We start from the raw sequence: 23506 nt of genomic DNA on the forward strand, positions 1-23506 counted from the left end.
TAAAGTTGTCAGGATCTCTTTAAAAAAGTAAAGTTGTGATTATAAAACACACAAAAACAAACCCAAATATTGGAAAGCTGGGAACTAAACTGAAGTTAAAGTTTTGAAAAAATATAACAGAAATGTTTCAAAGTCTGGCAAATTATAAATAATGATAACTAAAGGTATCACAGACAGCCCTAAGTCTGAGGGCTCATCTACACATACAGTGTTACATTGACACTGGTGCAGCGGTGCTGCTGTGGCGTTTAGTGAAAAGCTCTTCCATTGGCATAGGGAGCGTCATCTCATTGGTACCCCACCTGCTCGAGAGTCAGTAGCTATGTTGACGGGAGAAGCTGTCTCAACAGGAGTTTGGGCGATATAACTGTGCTGCTCAGAGGTGTGGATTTTCCATACCCCTGAGCGCCGTAGTTATAGTGAAATAAGTCTGTAATGTAGAGCAAGCCTGACCTTGTTTCGATTTTCCCATTTACTTATCCACTGTGCTTTTTGCTAATTACTGTGCTTGGAATTCTTGGCATAGCTGGTATTAGAAATGAAGCTGCAGTATCTGGAGAGCAGTAAGCCTTACTGAGGTTAATTAAGTTTTTACATAATTTTTTCATCAAATTTTGCAATTATAACCAAATTTCTATCTTGCCTAGGCAAATGGATAACACATCAAATTGAGTAGGAATTATTATTAAACATATACTTACCATTTTTTTATATGCTGTATCTTTGAAAACACACTTTTGTTGTGGCTTTTTCAAGTCACGTAAACTGCCAAGATAAATATTTAATTTACTAGATTTTAGATTCACTTTTTTTATGTCCAGAAGAAGAGGATTATTTAATCCCTTATTTTTTCAGCAACTGTTGCACACATGTAAGCTATCATTTATAATATATGTTTCCCATATGGTTAACCGTGGTTCTAGAAACCAAAGAAGTGATTTGGCTCTACTTCACATCTCTTTTTCCTTGCTGAAGATAGCTTAATGATATGTATCCACCTTTCTTCTAGACGAAGGCAGTAAACGGGAAATGCCTACTTTTATTGGTAATTTTATAGTTGTCATGTGTTGTTGTGCTGACTGAAAATCCCTACAGTTTCTGTGATGTGGCATATAGTGGAGATTAAATGTCTCCAAAACACCCCACCTTGACAGTTTTGGCAAACTAAAGCCTTATTCTGCTTCAGCTTTCTTTTGAGGTCAACCAATCCACAAAAATATTCTGCCAAGTTACTTGATTTTGTGTGACTTTATTTTCATAGTGTATTGTGTTTTGCCAATCACTGAAAGTTATTTTATAGGTTGTGTAAGAAACAGTAATAACGCACTACAGTTGCCTTCTTTATCAGTTACAGCTACCATGGCTTTATTACTAGCTACTCATGTATTTTGCAGAGCTGTCTGTCATAAGGTGGGAGTACAGAGGTTTACTCTGTAGAACTGTGGAAAAGTTTGGAGCCTTTGAATATGCCATTAATGTGTTTAACAGAAGGCAAAAAGCAGGAAGTGCTATTCTAACTGTTCTCATAAAACACATTTATTTTCTGCTAGTGACTAGAGAGGGCTGCTCTCATAAGACCAATTAATATACTTTGTCATAAAGCCACCTCTTCCTTCCAAATCAACATCCTTACAGACATTATTATAACTCCACCTACCAGGAAACTATGTGTCAGTTGTGGCTGGCAGACTTTTATTTTTTATTTTATTTTTTTTGCCTTCTTGCTTCCTGGTATAGGTGGAGCTATAGTACTTTCTGCAGGGATGTTTCCTTTCCAGGATGGGAGAAGAGGCAGATTGACAAAATACGTTACAGGTAACTAATTATTTTCTTCTCTGTTTGTAACCAAGCCTGGTGTACTCTTTTGAATTCCAGCAAATTGTACAGAAGGAAAAAAACTTTACTTCGTTATCAGAGCTTGATTTGGAGTAGCTTGCTGATAGAAATCTGGATTTCATAGGACAAGTGTGATGAACTTAAGAAAGGCAGGTGAAAGGAACTCAGTCCTGATAAGTACCTCCCTGCATCAGGGCACTACTAGACTTCAGTGGGACTATGCACATGTTTAAAGTTATGCACATTCTTAAGTAAGATCTATCATGGCAAAGGCCAAGAAGAGATTTTGCTTAAGTGTGACTGTTAGAGTACCTATAATGGTCCTACTACAGTATTGGCCTTAGTGATGTAGAGGTTATATACTCAGTTCCCATTGTTTTTAAAACCTATACAATATTCAGAATGTGGTTGCTCGTTTAAATGTATGCGTGCAAAAGTCTCATTATGCTTGGTACCTTTGATAGCTATATGTTAATGAATTTTATAAAGGCATTTATTCCCTATGAATTGAGAAACTCAGAGCCAGATAATCACAGGTTTGAGATTAGTACTTTAATTTTACTTTTGGGAGCACGAGATTACACAGCAGATGTTCTTTTAAAATTGTACTTGATAACTAAATAGCAGAAGTACATGTAGAATATGGAACTTTACTAAATGCAATAGTAAATGAAATACAATGAGTGTTGTTTGGGGGTTAATTAATGATTATGAATTTAAATGTCTAATGCTATGAAACTCGGTGCCAGTGAGAAATCACTCCTTTGAACCATATTAAATGTTTCCGCTATCTTGCACTCTAAACTTTTCTCTGTATTGTAGTAACCCAGGCAGTGAACAAACTCAGACTTTTCTGCTTCCAAGTAGCTGCTACACAGTCTATTAATCAAATCCAAATAACAGGTTTACTGACTTTATCCCCTCTGGAAGATTTTGGTCCACATTTTCAGAAATAGGTATCTAAAGTTGGGCTTCCAAATCCATATTTGCAAGAGTGCTTGATTGCTCAGTAGCTCCCATTGACATCAGTAGAACCTTCCGAGTGAGCAACAGTTTTGAAAATCAGGTCACTTATTTAGCAGCCTAAATAAAGACATAGGAGCCCAACTTTAGGGACCCTTCTTTATGGAGGGAGAGTTTTTTTTCAAAGGCATACAAGGCAGCTAAGCATCCAACTCCTGTTAACTGCCAATAAAAGTTGGGTGCCTAACTGCTCTTTGTGCCTTTTGAATATCTGCCTCGTTAAGTATGGCTCCTAAACCCCTCTGTAGGTACCTATATAAAGTGTCCTGATTACCAAAGGTGCTGATCAGTGAAGCTCTCATAGACTTCAGTGGAAGTTGAGAGTACTCAGCACCTCAGAAAATCAGGCCGCTTTCATTTAGGTACCTAAATGCCTGTTTTAGCACCTAATTTTGGGCACTCAGATTTGAAAAACTTCCCCTTTATCTTTGTCACTGTATCCCTTAACTAGAATCTCACTCTGGTTTTCAGAATAGAAAATATATTTGGAAGGTCACTTGTTCAAGAACAACCTGACCCTCACATTTGGTTGTATGAGAAGAAAATATAATTATTCCAAATGTCTTGGTTTTCTAAAATGAATAGTTTGGGTTTTTAAAATCTTCCTTCTTCAAGAGCAAGATGCTGAGTACATCTGGGGGAATGATGGCCCAGAGATCAGAGTGCTACTCTGAGACTTAGGAGACCTGGGTTCTACTCTCAGCTCCTCCACAGACTTCCTGTGTATAAAAGAGGGTAATATAAGTAATGCCAGTCAGCATGGGTTTATGGAAAATAGATAATATCAAACTAACTTGATATCATTTTTTTTATGAGAGTGCAAGTTTGGTTGATAAAGTTAATAGTGCTGATGTAATATATTTAGACTTCTGTAAGGTGTTTGACTTGGTGCCACGTGACATTTTGATTAAAAAACTAGAACAATATAAAATTAACTTAGAATCATAGAATTGCAAGGCTTCAAGGGACCTTGAGAAGTCATTAGGTTCAGCCCTGTGCTCTGTGGCAGGACCAAATAAACCTAGCCCAGGGGTCGGCAACCTTTCAGAAGTGCTGTGCCGAGTCTTCATTTTTTCACTCTGATTTAAGGTTTCACGTGCCAGTAACACATTTTAATGTTTTTAGAAGGTCTCTTTCTATAAGTCTATAATATATAATTAAACTATTGTTGTATGTAAAGTAAATAAGGTTTGTAAAATGTTTAAGAAGCTTCATTTAAATTTAAATTAAAATGCAGACCTCTCAGGACCGGTGGCCAGGACCCGGGCAATGTGAGTGCCACTGAAAATCGGCTCGCGTGCCGCCTTCGGCAGCCATGCCATAGGTTGCCTACCGCTGACCTAGACCATCCCTGACAGGTATTTGTCCAACCTGTTTTTAAAAACCTTCAGTGATGAGGATTTCTCCCTTGGAAGCCTATTCCAGAGCTTATAATTAGAAAGATTTTTCTAATATCTAACCTAAAATCACCTTTGCTGCAGATTAAGCCCATTATTTCTTGTCCTATCTGTAGTGGACATGGAAAACAATTAATCACCATCCTCTTTGTAGCAGCCTTTAACATATTTGAAGACTGTTATTGGGTCTCCATCTCAGCCGTCTTTTCTCAAAACTAAACAAGCCCAATTTTTTTAACCTTTCCTTTTGCAGACCTTTTATAATTTTTGTTGCTCTCCATTGGATACTTTAGGAAAGATGTAGACAAATCTCAGTGTGTGCTGCCAGAATTGGAGACAGTACTCCACCTGAGGCCTCACTAGTGTCATGGCATGCATTAAATGGATTAAAATGGGGAATCATCACCAAGTTGGTACATTTGTGGTGGGATCTCACACGGATTGATTATTTGCCCTATACTATTTAACATTTTTATCAATATTTTGGAAGGAAACATAAAATCACTGATAAAGTTTACAGATAACACAAATTGGTAGTAATGAAGAGGAAGTGTCATTGATACAGGTCGATCTGGATCTCTTGGTAAACTAGGCAAATCAAACAATATGCACTTTAATATGGCTAAATATAAATATGTACATCTAGAAACAAAGAAGGCAGGCCATACGTACAGGATGGAGGATTCTATCCTGGGAAGCAGTGACTCTGAAAAAGGTTTGAGGGTTGTGGTGGATAATCAGCAGAACATGAGTTCCCATTGTGACACTGTGGCCAAAAGGGCTAATGCTATCCCTGAACGTGTAAACAGGGGACACAAGTACGAGTAGAGGGGTTATTTTACCTCCGTTTGTCAGGGTTGCGACTGCTACTGGACTACTGCGTCCAGGTCTGGAGCCCACAATTCAAGAAAGATGGTGATAAATTGGAGAGGGTTCAGAGAAGAGCCACGAGAATAACTAAAGCGTTAGAAAACAGGCCTTACGGTGATAGACTCAAGGATCTCAATCTATTTAGCTTAACAAAGCGAAGGTTAAGGGGTTATCATAGTCTGTAAGAACCTTCCTGGTGAACAAATATTTGATAAGACTCTTCCTTTAGTTTTCTTTTTGATCCCATCTCTAAATAGCAGTTACTCCCAAGACTGTAATTTGGGAAGAATGCACGTACTGTATAGTTGGTCATTTTGTCTTCTCAAAGTGCAGGATGGGGTCTGACTGAGCTGTCACAGAGGAGTTTAGGAAAAGTAGAGGACCAAATCAGCTTTCTTTTTTTTGCATCCAGAGGTGTTTAAAAGTAAACTAAAGTAAGGGTGATCTTTCATTTCCATTCTTGAAATGGACTGCACCCATCATCAGTCCATGCTCTGAGTATTGCTAAGTGCAGAGGAGCAGCTTGTCTGGCATGCAGCAGTTAATTGTCACTTTTCTGGAACTAGTTTGGGTTGTCCTGACCTGATGGACAATAGAATTTTTCTTGGCTTGTTGGTTTTCAACAGTTTATGCTTGGCATCCAAAACATGAGCACAAAGCTTCAGAGGCTCAGTGAAAAATCAGGTCAGTGTAACACCCATGACAATGAAGTAAATATCAGATATGTTCCAGCAACCGCTGGGCTCTGTTGGCAAGCATACAGTTCTGGAATAGATCTGACTTGTACCGTGGAGATGTTTAATTTACATGTATGCTGACAAATGTTGTTAGCTGGCATTACAGATATCTCTCCTAAAATATTATTTCCAAAACCTACTTTTTATGTTGGAATCACAGACTCTCCCTCGTGTAGTTTTGAGACTAGGACGACTGCTTGAATGAATCACAAGGGTTATAAGAAATGTTAATTTTATAACATTGTTAATCTACAAGGTATACTGAGGAGCCACCTGCATGATACTACTTATGCCTAATATGAACAAATTAACATTTGTAATTTATCCAGTTATACGTACTTTTTGTTTTGCATCACTCCCAATCAAGTGAATCACTTTCCAGCAATGTGAACAGGCAGTGCACATGAGTTCCACTCCAAACTACTGCATGTAGCATGCATACTGTATACATTTTGTGGTATTTTGTGGTATTATTTCTTTATTTTGTTGTGATAAATTGGCATTAGATTAAGGTTCTGTTTTAGGCCCTGATCCTGCAAATATCTAAGCACGTGCTTAACTTTACACACAGGCAATAGTTCCATTGAGTAGAATGAAACTATTTCTTGTGTGTAAAGTTAGGCTTGTACTTAAGTCTTTGCAGGATTGGGGACTTAGACTGTATATTTTTCAGGACAGAGTTTGTATCTTTCTCTGTGAAATTAGGGTTGTATTTGAACAAGAGATGTATCAATTCAGATCTTCCTTCAACATCTCAGACATTGAAGATGAACTTGCTGCTTCAGGATTCCCCAAGACAGAAAGTAAACATGTTTTCCTCTTCTGAGCTACTCGCTCTTCTGACGGATGTTTTCTTATGACCCAGCACAAGGAGGCACAGTTGTTATGGCAAGTGTCACCAGGTGTTTCTGTTAAATGTAGGGTATGTGTACACAGCTACTGGGAGCCAGTCTCACAGCTTGGGTCAACAGCCTCATGCTGAAGCACTAAAAATAGCCATGTAGACCTTGCTTTGACGTTCGGGCTCAGCTGGAGCTGGCCTTAGAGATGGGCGGGTAAGCTTCAGAGCCTGAGCTGGAATGTCCATATTGGCTTTTTTAGTAAGCTTTTTCAGTTGACCTAGGCTGCAAGACTCGCTCCCAGCAGCTGTGTAGACAGATCCACCATGTGAGCAAGTGTTCACTTTTGGGAAGTCTTGGTTTGTCATAGTCAGTTTTTCTTATGCAAGGTTCTGTGTTGAGGCAGTGAGTGGCCCTTAGAACTCGAGCTCTGTGAGCAACAGGGGAGTTGGTTTCTGGTTAGAGCCAGTTCATGAGAGACAGATGTTTCCTGAGAACTGGGCACTGGAGTTAGGCTGAGATTCCTGAAAGGATGGATTGCCTTGCATGCTGTTTGACCACCTCTGTTCCAGGACTGGGGCATATGTATAAATAAAAGAAGTTACACATAAAATATACCCAGACCGGAAGTCAGTGATTTTTTTTCCTTGACTGAGGCTGATTTGCTACCTCTTAACAGAAGAGCAGTGCTTGTATCGGAATGTAACACTGGTGTCAGAAGAAGGAGCAACTGTGTAAATGAGAATCAGACCTCTTGTCTGCTTTTCCAACTCATTTAGTATGTTAGGCCTCTGTCGCACCATACCCAACAATTTCTTTTGAACATACTTACCTTATTTTGAAACTTTAATGAAATGTAGATGGAAATACTAAGCAAGACAGCCAACATCTGTTATGTACAAGATAGCTTATAGAGCTATTTCTAACCTTCACAAGACAGACAGGCTGCCAGCGGGTTACCTTTCATAGATAGTTCACCTCCTTGAATGCTTTCAAACCTGCATTTTTCCTGCATTATTATTGACGGAGATAACCTATACCTATCAAATTTTGCACCACAAAGCAGAGTCCAAGATTCAAATTCTAAGCATAGTCTGCAGAACCCTTCTTTGTCACAGGGATATTGAAACACAGCTGCTTTCCAGCTGAATCTGTTGTGAAGTTTTTAGTTTAACTATCTATCTTGTCATTTCTAATTCCTGTTTTGCTAGCAGACTGAGTTTAATGCTGCACATGTTTTTGTAGTATCATTGTATTAAAGCAGCGTTTCTCAAACTGGGGTGTGTGGACCCTTGGGGGTCCCCCAAAGGCACTCCAGGGGGTCCACGGGCTCCCTCCCAGCACACTGGGAAACAGGCGTCCTACCTGCCCTAGCTCTGTGTTGCTCCTGAAAGTGACCAGCATGTCCCTGCAGACCCTAGGGCGAGGCAAGGAGTCTCCGTGTGCTGCCTCCACCCTGAGCGCCAACTCCACAGATCCCACTGGCTAGGAACTGTAGCCAATGGGAGCTGTGGGAGCAGTGCGCAGAGATCTCTAGGTCTCCCCGTCTAGCAGATGCTGCTAGAGGGATGTGCCGGTTGCTTTCGGGAGCCACCCGAGGCAGGTGCTCTCTGGTCGGAACCCACACCCCTCACCTCCTCCTGCATCCCAGCCCAGAGCCTGCACCCAAACTCCACACAGCTCCCAGAAGCGACCTGCACGTCCCTGCGGCCCCTTGGGGAAGAGGTCTCCGTGCGCTGCCTCTGCCTCGAACGCCAACTCTGCAGCTCCTATTGGCCGGGAACTGTAATTCTAAAATTGTGTTTGTTGTTAGAAGATTGGAGTGAATATTATACATCACAGTGAGACTTCTCATTCTGTAATGCAAGTACTGAGGGTGGCAATATAATTGAATGTCAACATGTTGGAGAAGGTGTTTAGTGTGCTGAGCTGGGTGTCATAAAGTTAGCAGGCTGATGTTTAGAGGTTGTTGTATTGGGTGTGAATGTTGTCTTGACTTGTTACTTCCTTGTTTTTTAGTGTCTGCATTTTGTGAGGAAATACACATGAACAGCCTAACTTTTAAATTAATGAATTTCTGAAGTGTGGGATTATATAGCGAGAATCTGTGGTGGCATTGTACAAATTTTTTTGGCATGAGTTTGTTATGGCTGTATTACCCATGAGTGCTAGTGAAACCACAAGTTTTGGGATCAACTAAGTAACTTGCAAGCCCCCCCCCCCCCAAAAAAAACAAAAACAAACAAACTTCATCTCTTATTATATGAACATATAACCAACAGGACAAAAGAAATATGATCTTCCAAGTGATCACTCTGACCACTTCACTTATACCTTGTATCTCTTTCCCTCACCTTTTTATTGTTTTACTTTGTAAACTGTTTGGAGCAGGAATTGGGTCATCCTGCATGTCTGTACATTGCCTAGTACCACATTTGGAATGTCACTGTTATAAAAATAAAGTCTAGTAGAAGCTACATATTTAACAGGAAGCCACTTAAATTTTTTGATTATTTTTTGTAAACTTCTATCTGTAAAGCCAGGTGCCTTATTTACTATGTCCAACTGTGCTTAGAAGCAGAAGGAGAGAGAGAACCATAACTAATATAGTTTGTAGAACTTCTGCAAATAACCTCAAGTAGTTTTTCTGGACATAAAAAGGTCATCTTTAAATATTTAATATCTCTAGACAGCCCAGGACTAGATGCATGTGCTCTGTTTTAATGGAAAGCAGCAATGTTCAGTGGTAAACTCCCAAGTTCTAGCCTTGGTAGTCATGAGATCACAGATCTTAAACTCACTGTTCTAGGAGTGAATATGAAAAGGTGCTGCCTGTGTAACTTGTACGTGGGCGTGGGATGGGTATGTTCATGTGAAATTCCACATTTGGGGAGAAAGAAAGGAAGCATGCTTGTGGTAGGCTGCTTCAGGAAACAGCAGCTGTTTAAGCTGCTCACAAGATTGGAATGTTATTAATCCTGGCAAAGAGAGATTAATGGGCAGAGGCAGTCAAAGGTCTGCAGTAAATTCATTTTATCAAAGGGATGTTGCCTCTAGATGTGTGCTTATTATCATTATTTATACTATGGCAGCACGTACAGTGCTGCCCCTTGCACTAGGCACTCTACAAATGCATAGCAGGAGCTGTTCCCTGGCCCAAAGAACTTAGTCTAAATCAACAAGGTGGACAATGGGTGGGAGGGGAAAGAGAAACACAAAGACGGGAAAGTGACTTGTCCAAGGACACAGCAGACATGGTAAAGCTGGGACTAGAACCAGGTCATCTCATCTGAGTCCCGGTCCGCTAGGACACGCTGCCTCTGATTTATAATAGTATCTTTGGGCAAGGAAGACTAATGTGGTCAGGTTCTGCAGAAACTGAATTTATTTATGATAAATTTTAAAAGCAGGCTCTCGCCCTTAAGGCTGCCAACAAAACCTTAAAAACATGAGCTGAGTGTAACCAGTGCTGCAGCTGCCAGGCAATAGGAGAGGAGCTGCCACTGCTGTCCCTTGCTCTGCCTTCAGTTCAGCAGCAGAGCATGTGGCGGGTCAGTTGTGTAACAGCTGAATCCTCTGGAACCATGAGGAAGGGGAGGGATGATCAGCAGCCCCTCTGGGCTCTACCTCTCCTGGGCCAGGATGGTTCCCTCCTCACCAGATGGCATAGCTGTGGCGCTCCTAGTTAACCACTCTGAGGCCTTCTCCCATGGCTGGCCCTAGCTGGCTCCTCCTCTTGGCCAGTTCCAGAGATTGCTTCCCCAGGCCTAGTGAAAGGAACAGATAATACCCAGCTCCTTACCCACCTCTAGGGAGAGGCCAAAATATTCTACCAGCCCTCGTGGGCAACTTTGTAAGTGGAGGAAGGGACAGAGTAGGGCCCCCAGCCCTTTCTGGGGGGACTGGGAGCAGCCAGCAGGAGAGGTGAGAGGGCTTCCATCAGGGGAAGACTCAAGGCTCAACTGAGGGAAAGGTGCTGCAATCACGAGGAAGCCAGGGTGGGGCATATATGGCTGGTGCAACTGTGGATAGATGGTGCTGAAAGGTGGGTTGGGAAGAGAACTGGTGAATGTGGGGTTTGGTTAGAGAATTGATAGGCTGAGGGTAAATGGAGAGGTAAATGGCAGGCATGTGCCCAAACGAGGTAGCCTTGAGAACTGAGTGAATGATGGGGTGTGTGGTTGTGTAGTTTGAGACACAAAAAGGATTTGTGTGTGTGAGGTGAGAGATTGGTATGAAGTTTGCATGTATTAGTGTCTATGAGTGTGTGTGTGTATGTTACATAGCGCAGGGAGAAGTGCACTATTGGTATTTAAGGATACGTGAACAGATTTCTATCAGGGCTGGTAAGATTTTTTTTATTTTTGGGACCATTTTGCCTGGGTTGTTATATAGAGAGAGAAATAATATTGACTAGCACTAATGGCAGTAGCAACAAAACATTGTCCAAATATCGCCATATTAAAAACGGGTCTTGAAATTATGGCATACAAGTGAAAGAACAATTTTTACTCACAAGCAGTTTTCTTTTTATGGTCTCTGGAAAGAGATGGGATTTAATCACTTCCCCCAGATGTTAGTTACATTACTTAAACAAGCTAACTTGCTCTTTTCCAAAAGAGCAGTAAAACCTATTTTCCAGCAGCCTCAGTGATTATTTTTTTCCAGAATTAATATAAGTTGTTGATATGTTTGTTGTTACTATCAGCCATGGGAATTCCCCAGGTGCCAGTATTCCAGAAAGCCTTTAGCCAGAAAATGTATGTTCAACTGATTGACACTCCCCTCTGGGTTTTACCACCATGTTTTGACTCGCATCAGATACATAACACACACAATTCTAAATTAATGAGTACATCCTATATAACACAAATCCCTGAGTATAATAAAGTGTTGGACTCAGCATCTGCACTTACCAGCATGTTTTACTTTCAGCCTTCCTCCTCTAGTTTGGTCACTGCTTTGATCCTACCGTATGAGGCTTGTTGTTCCACTTTTAGAGATCTCTATAAACTCTCAAATCCACAGGAGAAAACAAATAAATGTTTAAATAGGTTTCAATCAGAATATTCCTGACACTAGTGCTCTGTGTGCTCCTTGTGGACGGGAATAAGCAGGATAGAGTGGAGTGAGAGTGCTGTTATGGCAGAAGACACCAGACAGAGCTGTCACATATAGTCTTACAAGTTTTTTTCTTGGCATATGAATAGTATATAGTCTTGGAAGAAATGTGTATTATTGTTAGGCCATATCTACACTACCATTTATGTGGACAAAGCTTATGTTTCTCATGGGTGTGGAAAAAAACACCCCTCTGAGCGAGGTAAGTTTCGCCAGCATAAGTGCTTGTGTGCCCAGCGCTATGTGGGCGTGAGAACTGCTGCTGCTGACATACCTACTATTGCTCATTGAAGTGGTTTTACTATGCCGATGGGAGAGCACTCTCCTGTCAGCATAGAGCGGCTACACGAGTGATCTTACAGCAGCGGAGCTGAATCAGTAGAGCTGTGCTGCTGTAAGTTTGATAGTGTAAACATGGCCTTAGTGTTTTGATGAAAATTCTTCTGGGAAAGCTGTGGTAAGCTGCAAAAGTTGGCTTTCTGCCTTGATCTCTGTTACTGAAGTCAGTTGGGATTGCCGTTTGGCCTGAGATTTCTGAAAAAGGGTGATTTTTATGTGGTATATGTGACCACCAATTCCTAAACAGAGGTATTCAGCTTAAGATTTCTATATGTTGTTGGTGACCACTTCTGGACTTTAATTTAAGAAAGTGGTTGGATGTTGATGAGAAGATGCTGGAAAGACAGAGAAATGAGTCTCTGAACTGTGGAGGGTCTGTTCAGGGTGGTTGGGGAGATTTGAGAGGACAGCAAATAGGTGATACCGGGACCCTGATTATGGGTATGTGGACACCCACATGGTGAGTGTAAATGTAGGAAATAAGGGAACCAAGAAGAAACCCTTGAGGTCAGGGACACCATTAGATCAGAGGATGTGACAGGAAGAAGATTCATAGAAGGTAACGCTGAAGAAGTGATTATTCTTGTAAGTAGAGAACCGGGAAAAGAGGGACATAGAAGCCCAAAAGAAGAAGGTTTTTCAGGAAATGTTTGTGACTGACCGATTCAAAGATAGCTAAGAGATTGAGGAGTATGGAGAAGAGACTCTGGGTTTAGAGCAATGTCAGTGGGCTAGAGAAGGCCTGAGTCAAACTGGAGAGGATCAAGGAAGAAATTGGAGGGAAGAAATTCAAGACATTGGGAACAGATTGCTCAGTAAGCATAGAGGTGTAGACAAGTGGAATGAGGGCGTGTGGGGAAAGGGAAATGGATCAAGTGAGGATTTCTTTAGGGGCAGGGAAACAATTTCTTGAAGGAATTCAGCAGGAAAGGCAGCATTGCCAACACTCATGATTTTGCCAGTCTCATTATATTTGATGTCTGTCTTAATGTACCAGATTCTGGAATTGTGTGATTAGGCAAAATTCTCAGCTTTCTTTTTTTAAAAGTGCGTTTCTAACCTTCGTGGTTGCAGAGAAGAGCTTGAAAACATGACCTGAGTCAATTTAAGGGCTCAAAAATCAGAAGGCAAACGAACTGTGATGGAGAGAAGGATAACATGTTTACATGACACATAGCTTGGAGCTTTCTGGCTTTGGCCTACGGCTGACATTCAGCTCTATCCTACAGTGTTTTACATGAAGAAAGAGCAATGGTATTAGCTCAAGGAGACTGATCAACAATTTTTAGCATTGAATTTCCTGGGTTTTGTTAGCATGTGTTGTAACCTCAATATCATCTCACTATTTATACTCTTTTCTTGACACAAGAAAATTAAACACGCTGTAGTAGATCAGACCATGACATTTGGCATCTTTCCGATCTTGTGGGTAAATATATATATTCAGAATGGAATCCAAATTGGCTTGTAGAGTAAATACTTAGATACTGATTTTAAAAACAAAACCAAAAAACCAACCAGAAAAACCTTAGCATGTAAGAAAAAGAAGCATGTCAGCTATATGGAAAATCCATTTAGAAGAGCATTAGTAATATAAATGAACAAATTAAACAAGTCATAATTAGAGCTATAGGGTAAAGCGACATAAGCACTGATGTCCCAGTGACTGTCAATGAGACATCAGCACTTGGTGCCTCATCTTAGAAGTGTTACATGTAACATCGGTGTATGAATCACAAGGCCAAATTATCTTCATTGCATTGAAAGAATAAGGGGTATATAGATATTTTATATTAAAAAACATGTAACCTCTTTCTTCAGTCTCTCTCAAAAGAATCAAATAGTGAAGTGGTTGGGCTCACGTAGACTTACTGTGTCATTAGAAATACCAATAGCTGGGTATGTGGTGCGTGTGAGAACAGTTGACTGATCTACCAATTCGGAGATCTCCCAAGACATATGGACAAACTTCTCTAGTGAGTGCTTAGGAAGAGCCCACTGTGGTTGTTCATATTGGTGCAACTAATAAACAGAGGCCTAGGAGAGAGAACCTGGAAGCTACATTTAGATTACTAAGAAAAAGACTCAAGTCCAGAGCCCCTATATTAGATTTCTTGCAGTTCTGTGGATAAGGACAGCAAGACAGTAGGGACTTCAGCATGTCTGTGGGTGGAGATGATATCAAGTGGAAGAAGTTACATGTATAAGGCACTGAAGAACCATTTAGGAAAGGAAGAGATCTCCCTTAACCAAAGTGGAACCAGAGTGCTGGCACAGACAGTTGACTGACTAGGTTTCACAGGGTTGATCATTCAAACTAGGAGCTGGAGGAAAGCTGACAGGTGCCAAGGGACGCTGGTGTTTGCCAAAGACATCTGGTAGGGATCTCAAGAATACACATGTATCTGTATCCAGCATAGGCTAGGAGAGAAATTAAAGTGCAGGAGGACAGGTGTTGAGTACAGGGAAGAACCGTGACAGAACAGGCATCTATGAAACATGAAGGGATGGCAAAACTCAAGGGGATTCTATAATACTGGCTATGAATTATTCAAGAAGGGTAGTTGAGGTCATAACCTAGAGAGAATAACACTCTATCAAAAAGATTCCACAGGATACCATGCCATTTTCCTACATTACTAAATAGTCTGTTTCTGTTTTCCGGTGATATATAACCCCCTGTAATCTCAATACGTGGTGCAGTGCCTTGCTGTGTCATTGTCCAGGTTGCAGCTATGTTTCTGTTTAAAGCAAAAGTTTGCATTAATCTTGAGTACTTGTAAAGTTTGCTTTAACACAGCAAAACAGTGGTATGTTGAGTGCATTCTGGAGAACTTCAGAATCTTGGAGCACTAAACACGTTGGACGAGAAATAAGGGCCAATAAAACTTTTTTCCCAGAGGCTTCATCCACTGAGATATGTAGCTGGCCTCACTGAAAGGACAAGAAAATGGTTGTGCTTTGAGAATTATCCTGCTTGGTACGTTGGCACACCTGTCTGTGAGTCAGTTCAATGCTGTACATGGCTCAGTCCCTGTTTATTTCCATAGCTTAGATGAGAGAGTGTGATTCAAGAACAAATTACGCATTCTGAGCAAGACTGTACTTTTTCCTAAAAGGATCTTAATACCCTGTTGCGACTGGTACACTTTAAGGGGAGGAGCAATAGTGTATTATGATCATTTTATTCCTCTGTGTGGCTTACTCACATCACCAAGCTGGTCCTGTTCCAAAGTGAAGCCAAATAATAGTAGTTATCTGACACAGAATGTTTCATACCAGCATATCCCCAATGCCTTCTAACTGAATATAGGACAGTCAAAGCTGTGTGTGTTTAGACTTCTGTTTTAGGACTGCTCTCATTAATGTCTATTAAATTTACTTGGAGGATTTTTTGTTATTCTGTGGAAAAATAAAAGTCTGTTTTCATTAGATAAAGTATATGTCTCCAGCAATCTTCGTGTGTGATAAAGCGGAAAATGAACATATTGAGATATTTACACACTATTGTTTCATGTCTGTGGTTTTTCCAATGAAAACCTTTTCTGTCAGTCAGTGAGTCATAAATGTGTTTTTCCCTGGTACTAAACTTCATGACTCACTGTATTTATACAGTGTATCTGCAAGAGGAATTGACAGCAGCTTTGAAGAGTGTGCTGCAGAAGAGAGGACTAAAAGGAGAGGATGGTATTTTTGCAAAATATCTTATAGGTAAATGTTCAATGAGAAAATAAGTGAAAATTGTCTGTAAATCCTGTCTCATGTGGGTGGTGGGGATGAATAGAGGACTTTATTTGTGGTTCATGTAATGAGGGATATCCATGCCTTAACTTTCTGGATAGGAAGTGAAGGTTATGATGTCAGAAGAACAACTGATCTCTTTTGTTAGAAGTATTTCATGCACAATTGTTCACGAACTAAAAAAAACCCGAGACCAGAGGCAACGCGTGTGTGTGTGGGGTCACATGGGGGTCACATGTTCTCCCCAGTTTGCTGCTTGGCTTGTACTGAGCGTGTTCACACGGATTGAACATGCTCAGTAACATCTGCTGAAGCCACTGCTCTCACTGTGCCCTCCCACTATCGACAGGCCCAGGTTGTCTCTGCTGGAGACTCTGTAGTTTATACCAGTAAAGTTAGTAAATTGTAACTGAGCCAATAAAAAGCAACTGCGTGTGAGAATTCAAAGTCAATAATGTTTCCCAACAGACATGATGAAAATTCAGCCATGATATTTCTGAAGTCAAAGCATTTCCAAACATTTACTCCAGCTGGTCCAAAATGTTCAGTCTATTCTCATTCTTGGGGCGGGGGAGTATCATTCCATTCCATTCCATCTTTACTGATTTTTTTTAAATTAAGATACATGTTCTGCTTCACATACCACTTACTGGATGAACTGCCAAATTTCTATTAATGTTTTCCTTTGGGGGAAAGAATAACTAAATAGCTGTGACTGCTTAATAAAGCTATCCATTGTAGACCAAAGAAATAGAAAATTATTTTCTCTCTGCTGATGTCTCTTCAAAGATTGGTCAGATATTAGATGTTTTCTCACCTAGTGGTGAAGCTAGTGAGTTTTACCTTTCTGAACTACTTCTGAAACCATGGGCAGTGCCACCTTAAAGCTTACTCCTCAGAAGTACTATTAATACAAAGATTTTTATTCCCAGGAGTAAGTTCAAACTGTTGTATAGTACACCTCTACCCCAATATAACGCTGTCCTTGGGAGCCAAAAAATCTTACTGCATTATAGGTGAAACTGCGTTATATTGAACTTGCTTTGATCTGCTGGAGTGTGCAGCCCCGCCCCCCTGGAGCACTGCTTTACTGTGTTTATATCTGAATTCGTGTTATATCGGGTCACGTTATGTTGGGGTAGAGGTGTATTAAGTCAAACAATATGGAGCGATCACTCCTAGAGGTGAAATCTTGGCCCCACTGCAGTCTGATGAAACTTCCATTGACTTCAGTAGGAGTAGGGTTTCATCCTAGGTGTTTTGCCCTCCATAGAGCGTATTCACAGGAATTAAGTAGCCATGTTTGCCCTCTCCAGTTCATTGTCCCACAGAGAGCACAAGCACAGAGTATCCTGTATTTGCCCAGATAGATTGTTTATTTCCATTTCACCTTTACCACAATGGCCCTCAAAATATTTTCATTTGCATATAAACATAAAGTTACAACTTAATAGATTTTGCATTATTTATAAAATAATTATCAGGGTTTTAAATATGTGAATTCCATTGAGCTATGCAAATGAAGTGACACCATGCAATAGTATCATAGGAAAAACTGAATTACAGAAAGAAGGCAAGAAACAATGGTTTCATTCAAGAATTCATTCTTACTTCCCTCCCTTCCCTCCAATTAAATAAAAATCAAGGATGGGATGCAGACTTGGACAATACAGGTCTGTACTTTGCTTTCTTATCTCCTCTGTATAAACACACTTGTAAAGTATAAACTCAAGACCTACTTCCACTCCAGTGCTATATATAAAAGCATATCTGTGTGAAGCTCCTGGTAAGTCAAATGGAGAGGAAATACTCATTTTCTTGACATTTCCGTCATGGGTGTAGCCCTTGCTTGTAGTGAAAGAGAGCCTAATAATATATGGTGGTGTAGAAGCCCAGAGTTCCTTTTTTAATGATTATTATGCAATCAGAGACTTTATATTTGTTGTATGGTGGTCACGTGTTGTCTCCTTATCCTCATCTCCAGCGTTCCTACTGGAACAGGGTTCCCAGTTAGGCACAACCATCTTTTTTTATGTTCTCCTTTCTTCCTTGTGGTCTCTCCTGGTCTTGCTCTCTGCCCTCAGCCCACTGTTCTTGTGTTTTCCCTCCTGCTTATTGCCTTCCTGTATTTGCCTGTCTGCTGCAGGTACTTACAGGGGCCCCAGAACACCATATCTGAGTGCCTTACATTCTTTAATGCATTTATCCTCACAACACTTCTGTGACATAGGACAGTGCTATTATCCCTGTTTTTACAGATAGGAAACTAACACAGTGGGACTGGGGACTTGCCCAAGTTCACAAAGGAAATCTTTGGCAGACCACTCAAATGCAGGTTCCCAAGTCTTGGCCTCTGTCCTACCCACTGGATCTTCTTTCCTCTCTTCCTCCATATGGTTCCTTATACTCTGACAAAGGATATTAAACTTTAACCAATATGACAGTTAAAACAAGAACATTAACTTGTGTTCCTAGGACAAGCTGCATGCCAGCAATAAAGGGGCAACCAGCTCTATACTGGGAGTTCTTCGAAAAATAAAGATTCTGAAAGTACTGGGTTTTGTTTTTTTTTTTTTTAAAACAAGCAGGTGATACCCCAGTTCATAAGTAAAATGTTAGAGTAATGGGAGCCAAATTATTTAAAACTCTAAAAGATAGTTTCTTAGAATGTCTTACATAAGACAGTTCAAGGTTAGTAACACAACTAGAATTTACCTTTTCCTTCTAGTAAATCATTACCTCAACTTCTAATGCTGTGCTCAAGTCCAGATGCACAATTAATTGTAGCAAATACACTAAGAAATTGCATGCAACAAAACGAGTGAGTACTATAAACTACTTCTATTTTAAAATCTAATTTGGAATGACAGTTTAGTGGCTTAGATGCTTCATTGGCTTTTTGTGCAAGCTGTTTAATGCACTGTAATTTGGGTCCCAATCCAGTGGCTATGGAAATCAATATGAGTCTTTCTGGTGTCTTAAATGCACTGGGTTTCGCCTCTACTGTATTAGCCACTTCAAACAGAAAAATCTTTCACTTTCTTAATCTCCATAATTTAGCAAGAAGTAATAACTAAAAATATGATGTTTTCATCAGAATAAATTTGCAGAAGGGAAAAACGTTAAACACTAATTATTTTGTGTGAACTTAAATGCAAATTTTCTAAATATATTTAATAGTCTTAAAAATACTGAAATGGCTAAAAGATACATGTTTTCTTTTCACTGAAATACTATAGAGCATCTAAGCAGCCTTTTCAAATTACTTTGCTATCTTTTACGTCTGTGTGTGTATGTATGTGTTGAAAATGTAAAGGTGGCATTTCTGAGCACTCAAAAGTCAGGAGATAACAAAGTTAGGGTTGCTTATCTAATTCTCTCCTGCATAGGAGTAGTATCTTTTACTGCATGCTACTTCATGTAAACAAACAATCCTGAAAGTCAATCATATATGGAGTGTGGAATTTTCAAAATCATTCACTATTGGCCTAACACTGGTATTGGAATTGTCTTCATTGAGAACCAGCCAAAGGCCATTACTAAGCACTATACAAACATAAGGAGTGCTATAAGTCATCTCTTCGATTGAGTTGAACTACTGGGTTCCTGACATTAGGGCAAGAAAGGACATGAATATAAAAAAATAGTTAAAAGTGTTTTCAGGCTAACTAGATAGTACATGGGAATTTTAGGTCAAGATTTTAAAAAGAAAATAGCAATTTGTGGGGGCTTGAATTTTTGAAGGTCCAAGCTCAGACATCTTAAAATGACCTTATTTTTTCATGTGGTGGGTGCCCTGGACTTTCTGACAATCAGGCCACATTTTGAAATGTCCCAGGTTGGGTACCTAGAAACTGAGGCACCAAAAAATTACTAGCTCTTTCTGAGAATTTTGACCTTAATGCTTGAGTAACATATTGGCCATTCCTGCTCTCAGAATTAATAAAATGGATTACTTACAGAGCCTGTCTTCAGCACAGTATTGAATCTCCCTTTCTTCAGACAAATATGCTGTGGCCATTGGATGGCACACACTTGTGTAAGGATGCTGCTGCTGCTCTGTGGATGTATGCTTCATTACACCTCTAGTCTCTGGTCCTTGATTTTATTAGGTTGAAGTTGTTGCCATTTTGTGGTCAAAGGACAACAGGAAATGATGACTCTTTGGAGGCTTAGACAAGAAATGACACACTGTAATCTGAGGACGTCTGTGTCAGTTCTGGAAAGTTACTTAACAACTTGGTTTAAAGATTGGTTTAAAAATATGATCATCCATAGGTTTTATGCCAGGGGTCGGGAACCTTTGGCACACGGCACATCAGGGAAAGCCACTGGTGGGTCGGACCAGTTTGTTTACCTGCAGCGTCTGCAGGTCCAGGCCAGTGGGGGCTGTGGGAAGTGGCGCAGGCCGAGGGATGTCCTGGCTGCCACTTCCAGCAGCCCCCATTGGCCTGGGACAGCGAACCATGGCCAGTGGGAGCCGCAATTGGCCGAACCTGCGGACGCTGCAGGTAGACAAACTGGCCCGGCCTGCTAAGGGCTTTCCCACATGCCAAAGCTTGCTGATCCCTGTTATATACCTTATAGCAGGGGTCAGCAACCTTTCAGAAGTGGTGTGCCGGGTCTTCATTTTTTTCACTCTGATTTAAGGTTTTGCATGCCAATAATACATTTTAACCTTTTTAGCAGGTCTCTTTCTATAAGTCTATAATATATAACTAAACTATTGTTGTATGTAAAGTAAATAAGGTTTCAAAATGTTTAAGAAGCTTCATTTAAAATTAAATTAAAATGCAGAGCCCCCCAGGCTGGTGGCCAGGACCTGGGCAGTGTGCCACTGAAAATTTTCAGTGCCACTGAAAATCAGCTCACATGCTGCCTTCGGCACCCGTGCCATAGGTTGCCTACCCCTGCCTTATAAGTTACTTACTACATTGAGTAGATTTTATTTATGTTCTCTATTTTTAGTTCCTTGAAGTTTGTGTGTGTATGTGTAAAATAGAGGGTATAGAAAATTACTGTTGATTTTGTGCCTGTCTGTATGTGTATCTATATATACCTCATGGTGTACAGTGCTGAATTTAATTTTAGGTAAGCAATTATATACAGGTGCCTGAAGAGAGTATAGGAACTGTTAAACTGTTGGTATTAGGATAGTATTATTTGTGTAATCACTTAAAGCTAGATTGTGGAATTACCATGAGACCAAAGTGAGCAGAGTCATGTAATTGTATTGCCCTAGGAACAGGGTCCTTGCTTCCTCCCTGGTGTGGGAGGAGGTGGGAGGGAAGTTATATGTGACATCACTATAGTCAAGGCTCTGCCCAGTGCCTGCCCCTAACTGCCCACCTGCCCAGGAAGGAGAGTAGTTGCCTCATGGAAGCTGCTCTTCCCCCTTCCGCGATCTGTGATGCAGGTACCTCATGCAGGGGAGTAAAGGGGCACTTACATAGGGGCATAAGACAGTTGCATAATTTGAAAGAATGAATATAATCTCTTTCTGCAGTCAGAAAACTGACGGAAGTTGGAATCCTTTTAATATAATTCTCTTACTTTTGCTTGGGGATACAGCTGTACTAACACAATGCAACGTTTGAGTTAAGAGGTCTGTTGAAATCCTGGCACCAAAGTTAGTTTTCATACTGAGGCCCTTAATTGATAGATATTCAAAGTGATACTGTGTTTGGTTGCATCAATGTGCTGTTTAAACAAGGCCTTCAGCTGAGCTCCAAAAGGAAATAATTTCAAAAGGAAGAATTTAAGTTTGCCAACATCCAGATAAGGACATCATAATTAGACAACCTAGGGCTTTGTGGATTAGATGGGGCAATGCAGTTGGGGCAATGCACCAAGAAAATGGGAAATAAAATGTGTGAGGCTCGTATGATGTGATTACAATCTGAAGTTTTTAGTCTGTCTTTTGATTTACCCTGTAGAGCAAATCTGATTTTTTAGAAATGTTCCTTCTCATTAAAAAGAGTTTGAAAAATGTATCTCGCCTACATTTTCTTAAAGCTAGGGAGCTTTTAATTTAACCCCCAGAAAAAAAATTCACTGAAACTGAGTGCAGCTTTGTTGCTGGGGTTGTTATTAGCATTTTGTTAATTTAATTTTTTAAAAAAACCCTTTATTGCTGTAACATTCTTGCTCTGATGTGATATGTGGTGGTGATTCACAATGGCCTACTAGGTACATAAATAATACTTACGACAACCAGCATGTGTTTCTGTAGTGAGATGGTGAAGAGTATATTTCAGCTACTATATTATAACCAGACACTGGATAAATGGAAGGCAAGGGGACAGATTTTAAGATGTGTAAACAATTGTAACTGCAGTGACCTCAATGGAGCTATGCTAGTCTGCACGTGCTGAGGATTGGCCCTTATAGTTGATGATATTCTTCCATGGCAGGGAGTAACAATCATTATTTATTAGTTGCAGTGCAGCAGCTCCTAGTAGCCCGAGTCATGGATCAGAGGCTCCATTATGCTAGGCACTGTGCAAACATAACAACAACAACAACAAAAAAGACTGTCTCTACCCTGACAACTGTAAGTAACAAAAATGGGATCTAGAGTGGGATTTTCAAAAGCACTCAATGTTGTCTTCAAAGGTAGAAGAATTAGGTCAGTGCTGAGCACTGCCGAAGATCTCACCCCTGATCTTTGTGAGCCAGGGGCGTGGTAGTTGAGTTTGACAGTAAAATTGTTACTTGGTAACAGTAAAAGAAATTCCAGTATCAAATGCTGCATTGCCCTGCATTTTTCTCCATTGCTTCAGTGTTTAGTTCAGAGCTGTCAGATACCTAGCTTATGGATCTGGGCTGTTTGATATAATTATGCATTCCCTGTAGCATATTCGATTCAGTGGAATCTGCTTTTTTTTTTTTTAAGTTTCTAACTCTCATAGTGTCAAAGGAAAGGTTGCAAATATGAAGTGAGTGTATCTCAGGGCTTGTCTACACTTACATTTTATAGGCTCTAACTTGCTGGCTCGGGTGTGAAAAATCACCCCCGCCCCCGAGCGCAGCAAGTCTGAGTGCTTTAAAGCACCAGTGTAGACAGGTTCTGAGCTCTGGGAGCTCGGAGCTAATCCCTTTGTGGAGGTTGGTTACTAGGAGCTCTGGGAGAACTCTCTGCCAGAGCTCGCACGTGACCAAACTCACACTTCAAAGCACTGCCGCGGGAGCGTTCCCGCAACAGCGCTTTGAAGTTTCCCGTGTAGCCATGCCCTAATTCAGTTCTGTCTTCGTGAGTCTGCAGACAGCCTGAAACAAGGGCACTGCAGGGGTGTGAACTCATCAGCTCCACCATTAATCTAATTGGGGTGTTAACTCCAAAGCCAATGCGTGCACTTTACTTGCTATTGTTAATGATTTCATCACTGGTCATTGTATCAGATGGGATGGGGAACTCGGTTTCAATAAACCCACAGGTTCCAGGAATTGGTAGCTCCTGCAGGGTAGGGAGAAGAAAGGAGGAGAGAAACATGAAGGAGGATGTGGAAGGGAGAGAAGCACAGGGCAAAAATGAAAATGGTCCTAAAAATGAGTTTATTTTCCCAGTGAGGGATGCTAAATGAGGCCTAATAAATAACAGTGA

The 23506-nt window shown here is 40.6% G+C and overlaps 1 protein-coding gene across 2 annotated transcripts in view; it reads left to right on the top strand.

Moving 5' to 3' along the window:
* Positions 1-1673: 1673 nt before the first annotated feature.
* The window catches only part of RIN2 (Ras and Rab interactor 2), a 106131-nt gene continuing 84298 nt past the window's right edge, over positions 1674-23506 (top strand). For both annotated transcript variants that reach the window (XM_032795897.2, XM_075064506.1), the window contains exon 1: positions 1674-1815. The gene's annotated coding sequence lies outside the window, so the exon portion shown is untranslated. The remainder of the gene's footprint in view (positions 1816-23506) is intronic.

The sequence above is a fragment of the Chelonoidis abingdonii genome, chromosome 3 (genome assembly GCF_003597395.2).
Source record: "Chelonoidis abingdonii isolate Lonesome George chromosome 3, CheloAbing_2.0, whole genome shotgun sequence".
Taxonomy (NCBI): domain Eukaryota; kingdom Metazoa; phylum Chordata; order Testudines; family Testudinidae; genus Chelonoidis; species Chelonoidis abingdonii.